This window comes from Trichoplusia ni, unplaced genomic scaffold (genome assembly GCF_003590095.1).
Source record: "Trichoplusia ni isolate ovarian cell line Hi5 unplaced genomic scaffold, tn1 tig00003881, whole genome shotgun sequence".
Taxonomy (NCBI): domain Eukaryota; kingdom Metazoa; phylum Arthropoda; class Insecta; order Lepidoptera; family Noctuidae; genus Trichoplusia; species Trichoplusia ni.
This window is the reverse complement of record NW_020800467.1, coordinates 5,001-16,151: the sequence shown is the minus strand read 5'-3', so window position 1 is coordinate 16,151 and position 11,151 is coordinate 5,001. Positions and strand designations below refer to the sequence as shown.

At 52.4% G+C, this 11,151-nt stretch overlaps 2 non-coding genes across 2 annotated transcripts; both read left to right on the top strand.

The window, feature by feature from the left end:
- Window positions 1–8,369: 8,369 nt before the first annotated feature.
- Window positions 8,370–10,273, top strand: LOC113508124. Its single transcript, XR_003401985.1, has one exon. It is a non-coding gene; the product is annotated as a small subunit ribosomal RNA (ribosomal RNA).
- Window positions 10,274–10,692: 419 nt separating this feature from the next.
- On the top strand, window positions 10,693–10,849 carry LOC113508123. The gene has a single exon (XR_003401984.1). It is a non-coding gene; the product is annotated as a 5.8S ribosomal RNA (ribosomal RNA).
- Window positions 10,850–11,151: the final 302 nt, after the last annotated feature.

Here is an 11,151-nt window from a genome sequence, read left to right as displayed (position 1 = left end):
GAGACCCGTGTCGAAGTATTTTTCGTAAGATTTTTCTGATTGGTCGATCCGATTTATCGGTCCTCTCGTTCTTCTTAGCGGATTTCCCATTTGGCCCCGCGCCATCTTGGCTTTGGAGCAGGACGGCGCGAGTGTAGGCGGAGCGTGCGTGTCACAGACCCCCCCGCCCATCGGCCAGCTGACGTTGATAGTGAAAGTGACAGTGACAGTGACAGTGACAGCTACAGTGACAGTGACACTTGCGAATTGGACGCTTAGTTTTAATTTGTGTGTGCGGGTTCAGTGTTGCCATCGGCTTACACCGGTAAGTACCCATTACCTACTTTAGGTCACCTTTAATACACGAACAGATACCTATTGTGACGGACCGGACTGGGAGAACGGACGAGAGCTATGGAGCAGGACGTGGATCCGACGTGGCGCTGCTCGAAGACGAGATGCGTAGGAAGGAGGAGGAGCTGCAAGCCCTGGAGGACCTGCGCCGTGAGTCGGGCTTCACGACGGGTTTTCGCTCCCAGAAGGCCACTGGCGAGGACTCCGCCAAGCCGTTTTAAGCGCTGGACCTGCCTCGAGGGACGAGCCCCGGCAGAGCCACCAATGACGGCAAAGCGAGTATTGTCATCGCCGGAGGAAGTGCAGGAGGCCGTGCGAAGACGGGTGCAGGCACGACGGGCACAGGTAGAGGATGGACGGAGAAGGACAAGGAGGAACAGAATCTAATGGAATTGGAAGACGACACCACCCCCAGCAGGCTGGCGGGTCTAGCAACAGGCCACACCAGGGGTATAATGGAGGCGGTGCGGGCAAAGTCTTCGAAGCTAAACAAGGACGAGATCGCGGCCATTGCATGCCACACAGAAGGCTCAGCGCGATCATTACGCACCTGGTCGTGCGCCTGGCGACGCAGAAGAGCTGCGAGGGACCTGCCCCGCCGCCTCAGATGCGCCAAGGTCCGAGCAGTCTGCCGGCGGCGCCTTACGCAACCAGCGCTCAAACTGGGCAAGCGGACGCAGCCGATGCCCATCCCGCCGTGCCCAGGACCGACTGTGGCCATCTACCCGGCGGAGGACCAGAAATCGGTGTTAAAAACCGCGGAGGACACTAAAAAGGTTCTGCGCTCGGCCATGGACCCGTCCAGGCTGGGCGTTAAGATAAGTGCAGTCAGGAAAGTCGGCAACGCCGGGGTAATGGTGCAGACTACGTCGGACGCAGCGGCGGAGAGGATTCGCCAGGCACTACCCTCAACGCTTAGGCCGGGGGCGCCGGTGACTCGCCTCCCGCTCATATCATTGGCGGGTTTCGATAAGGGAACGACACCGGAAACATTCAAAAGAAGCTGGTCGAGCAAAATTTCGAGGAGAGCGACATATGGACCCCACGAAGATAGAGGGTAGCATCCGGAAGGTGTACCAGAGGACCTGGAAGAAAGGAGACAGGTCCACCTGGATCTGTGAAGTGACCCCAACCCTGCGAAAGGAACTGCTCAGCCTTGGAACAATTTCAATAGGCTGGGATATAATCGAAGTGGAGGACCACGTTGGGGTCACATGCTGTAACAGATGTCAGCAGATGGGGCACCCTGAAAAGTACTGTCGGGCAAAGACATACGTGCGGCAAATGCGGCGAAGATGGCCATAAATCAGGGGAATGCCAAGCCGTGGAGCGTTGCTGTGCCACATGCAAGAAGCTGAAGCAGAGGGGCGCAGCAACGCACAGGACCAACGCGCGCGAGTGCCCAGCCCGACAGCATGCAGAGGCCCGGGCCGTCCAGATGGATAAGTTATGTATAAGTCCCTAAAGATAGGACAGATTAATGCGCAGGGGTCGGCAGTGGCCACACGAGAGCTGCCAGCGTTGGCACAAGAATGGCAACTGGACGTCATCCTTATACAGGAACCATATAATGACGTCCAGCAAGCCAGTGCCAACTACCTTGTGTGGGCAGGCCCGGGCGCAAAGGCGGCCATATACGTGCCCCGACTGGACGTGCAGTGCAGCCTGCTGCCGCACCTATCGACGGACCACTGCGCCGTATGTCACGTGTCCTGGGGGGGCGCCAACATCTACTTGGTCAGCGCCTATTTCCAGTATTCGCACGACATCCAAGTGCACCTCGCGCAACTGGACAAAGTCCTCAACGCGCTGAGGGGTCGTGCGGTATTGGTGGGCGCTGACACCAACGCGCACTCTCCCATGTGGCACTGCGAGCGGCGGAATTACGTGTCGCGGGGTCCGGAGGTATCGGCAAGGCGGCAGCACATGGAGGACTTCCTGTTGGCGAGGAACATCAAACTCCACAACACGGCAGGACAGCCAGCAACATTCAGCACCGCCAACGGGGAGTCCAACATCGACGTGACATTTTCGTCGGGGCGCGTACGGGTGTCCCAGTGGGAGGTCCACGCCGACGCCAGTAGCAGCGACCACCGGCTGATCACGTTTAGAGCGGGCAGCGTCGAGAATAATGAGCCCGCTCCGGCGGCCGAGCCGTCGGGGGCGCCGAGGAGGTTTCGGGACCGTGGGGTGGATTGGGAACGCTTCGAAGCTGAGATCCACGAGCGAGTGGGGAGCATTAAATGGGAGAGGCCTGCATCAGACGTCTGCAAGCAGCTTACGGAGATACTCACTCGTACAGCTGAAGAGTGCCTGGGAACGAGAGGAGACGGCAAGAAAGCGAAAGGGTATGAATGGTGGTCTCCAAAACTGGATTCCTTGCGTAAAAGACAAAATAAGGCGAGGAAAGAATGGCAAAGGGCAAGGAAGGTGAAAGGATTTCAGGAAGAGGATCTACGGAAGAGATTTAGTGAATGCCGCAGTAAGTATAGAAAGGAGATGGAGAGGGCGCAACTGGAGTTCTTCCGGAGGCTTGCCGAGTCCGGCAATGAGGACCCATGGGGCCTGGCATACCGTGCAGCCAGTGGAAGATTCCGTGCCCCTCCCAACCTAATCGCGGGGTTGAGGCTTCCGGAGGACACACGACGGATGTGCGCGGGGCCATGCTCGGCCTGGTGAGGGCTCTGTGTCCGGACGATGATTCGTCGCGGGACTCGGCCTACCACCGAACGGTGAGGGTGGCGGCTGCATGCGTTCCGTCGGGTAAGGATGCGCCCCCTCCATCAGTTCAGGTGGTGGAGGATATAGTCAGGGGCCTCCCTAACACAGCCCCGGGGATCGACGGAATCACGGCCTGTATGGTTAAGCACGCTTGGCGTGCTGCCGGCCCAGAACTGACAAGCGTGCTTGGGAAATGTGTGGAAGAGGGCACGTTTCCGGACACGTGGAAGGATGGGAGGCTCGTTGTTCTGCCGAAAGGTAATGACAGGGAGCTCTCCGATCCCAAAGCGTACCGTCCGGTGACGTTGCTACCAGTGCTTGGGAAGATTTTAGAGCGGGTCATGCTGCGGTGTGCCCCCGCACTCCAGCGAGGGGTATCGTCGAGTCAGCACGGGTTTTCTCGGGGTAAGTCGACGCTAACAGCACTTAATGATATTCTGGACACCGTCAGCGGAACCACGGCACGGTACGTCCAGGCCATCTTTCTGGACATTTCGGGCGCTTTCGACAACGCGTGGTGGCCCATGATTCTCCTGAAGGCAAAGGGTGCGGGATGCCCGCCAAACGTCTATCGGATGCTGGCGGCGTACTTCTGCAACCGACGCGTCGGGCTCTTTGTCGGCGGGGGAGTCGTGTGGAAGACCGCTACCATGGGCTGTCCCCAGGGGTCGGTACTGGGTCCTTATCTATGGAACCTACTGATGGACGACTTGCTTCGATTGCCTTTCCCGGACGGAGTAAAACTGGTGGCGTACGCTGATGATGTTACGATCCTCATTGAGTCCAACTCAAGAGCCGGCATCGAGGCTTCGGCCTCATGCGCCCTGGGACTCATCTCTGGTTGGGGTGAGCGGAATCGGCTGGGCTTCTCGCCCTCGAAGTCATTTTCGATGACTCTGGGGGGGGGACTGGCCGCCCGCCCACCCACCATACGTCTCAATGGGGTCTCAGTCAAAAGTGTGCGGTCAACCAAAGTGCTGGGGGTGGTGATTGACGCGAGTCTGTCGTTCAGTGAACACGCACGTAGCATCGGCGAACGTGCGTCGTCGGGACTGGGGAAAATGTCACGCATGACTGCCACTTCGTGGGGCATGCGGTACAGGGCCCTTAAGGTCTTGTACGGGGGAATTTTCACCCCTATAGTGACATACGCGGCGGGATGCTGGTGGCGGCGGGTCTCCACATACGTGGTCCGCACCGCTTTGCTGAGAGCGCAACGGCCTGCTCTGATTCTGCTGACGAAGGCTTACAGGTCCACTAGTACCGCGGCCCTGCCTGTGTTAGCAGGGGTGTTACCGGCGGACCTCGAGGTTGCCCGTGCTGGCAGAATCGACGAGATGCGGGGTCTGCCTCGGCAGGAACTCCGCGAGGGCAAGAAAGACGCATGGAAGGGTGCGGTCGCGGACTGGCAGCGTCGCTGGGACGCTGAGACCAAGGGCCGCGAGCTCTACCGATTCTTCCCGGATGTGACGGCAAGGCTCAGGGCAACCTGGGTCGAGCCGGACTACCAAACCTCACAGATCCTGACTGGGCATGGTAGTTTTAGAAAGAGACTGTATGATATGAAGCTGCAAGAGACGAGTGAATGTTACTGCGGTGAAAGTGAGGAAAACATGGACCATGTACTATGGACTTGCCCGATATACGCGGACCTGAGGCGAGAGATGATGGACGGGATCGAACGCGAAGAGGTGGGACCGGTTTACTACTGCGACCTCGTCAGCTCGGAAGCTAACTTCCGGCGGCTGGGTCGCTTCGCACACGGCTGGTTCAAAATCAGGAGCGGGCTCGAGCAAGAGGATCAGCAAAGGGCGGGAGGCGAAGCCGTAAGTGTAATGTACAGAAGGCAAAGCAGCGGCTCTCCAGCGCTGGAACAGCAGTCCCAGAATGGGGAGAGTGCATTGAAAGGGACAGGATAAAGAATTTGTAGAGTCAAGAATCGCCTGCGGACGAAACAAGAAGCCAAGAGCGCTATAAGTCCGCAGCCGTCTCATGATTCGGCCCATATGACGAATTCGTCGGTGGGGCCATGGGAAGGTTGGTGGGATTGTCCCTATCTACTATCTAGCGAAACCACAGCCAAGGGAACGGGCTTGGGAGAATCAGCGGGGAAAGAAGACCCTGTTGAGCTTGACTCTAGTCTGGCATTGTAAGGAGACATGAGAGGTGTAGCATAAGTGGGAGATCGTTCGCGCGATCGTCGCTGAAAAACCACTACTTTCATTGTTTCATTACTTACTCGGTTGGGCGGAAGCGGTGCGCGGTCGATGTTAATCGGCGGGCGCACGGTGTTTCGTTCCAAGCGTGCAGAGTGGCGACGTGGCGGCAACGCTCGTCGCCGTAAAACTCCCGCGTGATCCGGTTCGAGGACACTGCCAGGCGGGTAGTTTGACTGGGGCGGTACATCTGTCAAAGAATAACGCAGGTGTCCTAAGGCCAGCTCAGCGAGGACAGAAACCTCGCGTGGAGCAAAAGGGCAAAAGCTGGCTTGATCCAGATGTTCAGTACGCATAGGGACTGCGAAAGCACGGCCTATCGATCCTTTAGTATAAAGAGTTTTTAGCAAGAGGTGCCAGAAAAGTTACCACAGGGATAACTGGCTTGTGGCAGCCAAGCGTTCATAGCGACGTTGCTTTTTGATCCTTCGATGTCGGCTCTTCCTATCATTGCGAAGCAAAATTCGCCAAGCGTTGGATTGTTCACCCATCAAAAGGGAACGTGAGCTGGGTTTAGACCGTCGTGAGACAGGTTAGTTTTACCCTACTGATGGCTTGTCGTTGCGATAGTAATACTGCTCAGTACGAGAGGAACCGCAGTTTCGGACATTTGGTTCATGCACTCGGCCGAGCGGCCGGTGGTGCGAAGCTACCATCCGCGGGATTATGCCTGAACGCCTCTAAGGCCGAAGCCAGCCTAGCCGAATCCGGCAAGGATATGCTCACTGTGGAGCCCCGAGAGTCGGGAGGCTCTAAACAATGTGACTTTACTAGTCGCGCTTCACCACGTGAGGTGCGACGTCGAAGCCCATTTGGATCGCGGAGATCGATGCTGTCCGTTTAACGCGTGCATCACGGCTCCGAAGGTCCGAATTTACCTCAGTTCGATGTCGGGGCTCGGAATAGTCTGTAGACGACTTCCGTTCCTGGCGGGGTGTTGTGCTCGGTAGAGCAGCGTCGTGCTGCGATCTGTTGAGACTCAGCCCTACGCCAGGTGATTCGTCCGAGGACGATGATAATGTAAACACACAAACACACATCAAGACAACGTGTGCGACGACGGACGATGTTCTGTCGCGTTTTCGTTTTCTTCATTAATATTTCATTAATACACGAACGGTACACTAACGATATAACACTCTGATTCAACAAACTCAATTTTAAACATATAAAAAAACGTAATTTTTCACCGCGCCCCATTGAGATGCGCTTGCGCATCTTAAATAGTCAATTTAATACACGAACGGTAACGGGTCAAAAAATTAATACACGAACGGTAACGAACATCGAAATTTAAAAAAATAATCTTTCTCTCGATACAAATGAAGTTTACATCGATTATAACTGACGTCTATTAGCCGTTCCTCCTGTAAATCTCGATCGTAATATCAATAATACAACAACGAAACAAGCAAGCGCTCAGACAATATATTACATAGATATGTAGATGTAAACAAACGAATAACACAACAAGAACGCTAAACGAAACTAACTCGCACTCTCACTTCGTACATATACACCACGACGGCACGGGCAAGCTGTGACAAGCCGCTTGAGAGCGAGAACACACCTCGAACGAACATACATACTAGGTACCTACCTACCTAACTACAATATAAATGCAAAAAAAATATATCATGGTGGGTGATCTTAGCGTCTTAAACGCATCTCTAACTATGCATACATATATGTATTATAGTACCTACTAACTAGTAGTAGTAGTAGTAGTAGTAGTAGTAACCAGAAACCCAGCAGGCACGCGCGCTCGCGCGGGGGGGGGGGGGGGTGCTTGCGTTCCTGCCTTCATAGGCGTCTGTGTCACACCACACCAATGAAGACTCAAACACTCACCAAGTCGTTGAACCTAGACAAACACCCAGGCACCCCCCCCCCCCCCCCGGCCACACACCCCCGCTCTGCAGCGCCTCAGGTTCTTTTGTGGTGGTCGATGTTAGTTCTTCAGGTTGATGGAGGCCACCCTCTCAACATATTCAATACCAATATCTGGGTGGGTGGGGGAGGAGCGGAGGGGGGAGGGTAGGGGCGGGGGCTAGGTCTCCACTGTCGGCTTTCACTCACCTCGAGGGTAGGTAGTGTTTGAATGACACCACCGACGATCCCTGATCTGCTGATCTCGAAACTTTTCAGTTCACTCGGTCGCTTGGTACGTGGATATCTCATCGTATAACGTATTTCTCCTCCGATACTATATACGTTTAAGTTTGCAACAATGTCATGCGGCGCGCGCAGATGCGCGCACGTATGATGTTGTGCGCGTGCGCGTGCGCAGCTTTCAGCGACTTAACGTTGACACGCGAACATTATTATGTTAGTGTGTTTCACGTTAAGTCGCTGAATGTCGTCTACGAACGAAAAATGGACGACACACACATGTAGTAATATTATTATGAAGATGATCAACACACATACATATTATTATATATATATATATAAGTGTATATATATATATTAGTATGTAAGTGTGTAGTACTGTGTGTGTTGTGCGTTTGTGTAACTTCAACTGTGTGGACCGTCGGTTCGTAACAACGTTACGATTCGTTAACGGTTCAAATGTTATAAAATATGACTTTAATCGTGACGTGATCGATTCAAACGCGCACGGATACGCTAATGTGAATCTTTCGCGAGTTCAATCACGATTATTTATTTTTGTGTAAATAGTATTGTTCTATATACGCATTATTATATGATTACATATATAAACTAAACAATGAATATAGTGAATACGGACTCTGTACAATCCGGGCAATTAAATCGTTGTTTGACGTATTTTATTATGTTAACCGAGATTATTATTAAAGTGAATGAAATCGTGTCTCGATACGAACGTTCACCATCGGGGTTTTTTCATTATATTGTACCCTTATAGGCGTCGTCGTAGTCGTCGTCGTCGTCGTCGAAAACAATATTCGTCTCAATTATTATACGAGCTCGCCCGTACAAGCGTCTGCGTTAATCCGTCGACGCGCGGGAATGAGGATTTCTCGTAAGTATCGATATAGAGAGAGGACGGTATACGTGTGTACCACCGCAATCGAAAATCGAAACGAACGAGAACGTCTTTCATATGAATGAAGCTCCCTGGTTGATCCTGCCAGTAGTTATATGCTTGTCTCAAAGATTAAGCCATGCATGTCTCAGTGCAAGCCGTATTAAGGCGATACCGCGAATGGCTCAATATATCAGTTTTGGTTCCTTAGATCTTACTCAGTTACTTGGATAACTGTGGTAATTCTAGAGCTAATACATGCAATCAGAACTCTGACCAGTGATGGGATGAGTGCTTTTATTAGATCAAAACCAATCGACGGATGGCCATGTGTCTGAAGTCGTTAATTTTGATGAATCTGGATAACTTTTGCCGATCGCATGGTCCAGTACCGGCGACGCATCTTTCAAATGTCTGCCTTATCAACTTTCGATGGTAGTTTCTGCGACTACCATGGTTGTCACGGGTAACGGGGAATCAGGGTTCGATTCCGGAGAGGGAGCCTGAGAAACGGCTACCACATCCAAGGAAGGCAGCAGGCGCGCAAATTACCCACTCCCGGCACGGGGAGGTAGTGACGAAAAATAACGATACGGGACTCTTACGAGGCCTCGTAATCGGAATGAGTACACTTTAAATATTTTAACGAGGAACAATTGGAGGGCAAGTCTGGTGCCAGCAGCCGCGGTAATTCCAGCTCCAATAGCGTATACTAAAATTGTTGCGGTTAAAAAGCTCGTAGTTGCATTTGTGCGCCGCGCTGTCGGTGCACCGCATCCGCGGTGATACTGACACGTCTGCGGAGCATATCGTCGGTGAGCCGGCGGTAATACGCCGGTTCAATATCAAAATCCTATCGCGGTGCTCTTCGGTGAGTGTCGAGGTGGGCCGACAATTTTACTTTGAACAAATTAGAGTGCTCAAAGCGGGCTCAAAATGCTGCTTGAATATTTCGTGCATGGAATAATAGAATATGATCTCGGTTCTATTTTGTTGGTTTTCAGAACTCCGAGGTAATGATTAATAGGGATAACTGGGGGCATTCGTATTGCGACGTTAGAGGTGAAATTCTTGGATCGTCGCAAGACGAACATCAGCGAAAGCATTTGCCAAAGGTGTTTTCATCAATCAAGAACGAAAGTTAGAGGTTCGAAGGCGATTAGATACCGCCCTAGTTCTAACCGTAAATATGTCATCTAGCGATCCGCCGACGTTACTACAATGGCTCGGCGGGCAGCTTCCGGGAAACCAAAGATTTTGGACTCCGGGGGGAGTATGGTTGCAAAGCTGAAACTTAAAGGAATTGACGGAAGGGCACCACCAGGAGTGGAGCCTGCGGCTTAATTTGACTCAACACGGGAAATCTCACCAGGCCCGGACACCGGAAGGATTGACAGATTAACAGCTCTTTCTTGATTCGGTGGGTGGTGGTGCATGGCCGTTCTTAGTTGGTGGAGCGATTTGTCTGGTTAATTCCGGTAACGAACGAGACTCTAGCCTGCTAAATAGGCGTCGTCATTTAGGTGTGCGTGGCTACGCGTCACGCAACTCACTGGCGACGTATTAAAATTCTTCTTAGAGGGACCGGCGGCTTCGAGCCGCACGAGATTGAGCAATAACAGGTCTGTGATGCCCTTAGATGTCCTGGGCCGCACGCGCGCTACACTGAAGGAATCAGCATGTTCTCCCTGGCCTAGAGGCCCGGGCAACCCGCTGAAACTCCTTCGTGCTGGGGATTGGGGTTTGCAATTATCCCCCATAAACGAGGAATTCCTAGTAAGCGCGAGTCATAAGCTCGCGTTGATTACGTCCCTGCCCTTTGTACACACCGCCCGTCGCTACTACCGATTGAATGATTTAGTGAGGTCTTCGGACCGACACGCGGTGGCTTCACGGCCGTCGGCGTTGCTGGGAAGTTGACCAAACTTGATCATTTAGAGGAAGTAAAAGTCGTAACAAGGTTTCCGTAGGGGAACCTGCGGAAGGATCATTAACGATGTACCGTTTTAACGTGCACTGCGTACGCGAAACGATGTCACATTAATGTTCTCCAAATACTTAAAACGTTCGTCGACACTTTTATCCAATCGTATCGATGAACTTTTAAAAAGAGACCGAACCGACAGGCGTTCCATGGCTTAACTGTCCGGGCGCGCCGGTCGTTCGTCTCGCGTCGCGTACAATCGAGAGTTTTATGCTTCGTTACGATACGGTTTAACATAAAATCCGCAAACCGTGAGAAACATATAAGCTTTAGGTGGATACGCGTTCGTTAACGTTCACTCTCTCTCGTTGCAGATTACGCGGTGTTCCGCGACGGGGGTAAATGTTTTTTTTTTTTTTTTTTTAGATATATTAAAAAAAAAAAATTCTTTATTTATCGTAACATGGGTAATAATTTTGTAAAACTATTACCCTGGACGGTGGATCACTTGGCTCGCGGGTCGATGAAGAACGCAGTTAACTGCGCGTCATAGTGTGAACTGCAGGACACATTTGAACATCGACATTTCGAACGCACATTGCGGTCCGTGGAGACACATCCAGGACCACTCCTGTCTGAGGGCCGGCTGTATAAAGTAAACATGCCACATTGCGCATTATGATCTCGTATCCCTATACGATACGATCCAGAAGCGCATTTGACGGCCATCCGTCGGTCCGTTTCGCTTGATAAGTGTCGTCGCTGTTTACGCTTCGCTCTTTCGGGTTGAACGTTGTTACCGACGGTCCGTTCAAAAATAACGCTCTATACGATAGATAGGACATTTGTCGAACGACGTGTCTGACGCTCTTGCACATTTAACGACGTGTATTTGCGTTTTACGCGACGGACGTACAATGATCGCGAGTAAGCGTATCATGCGTCTC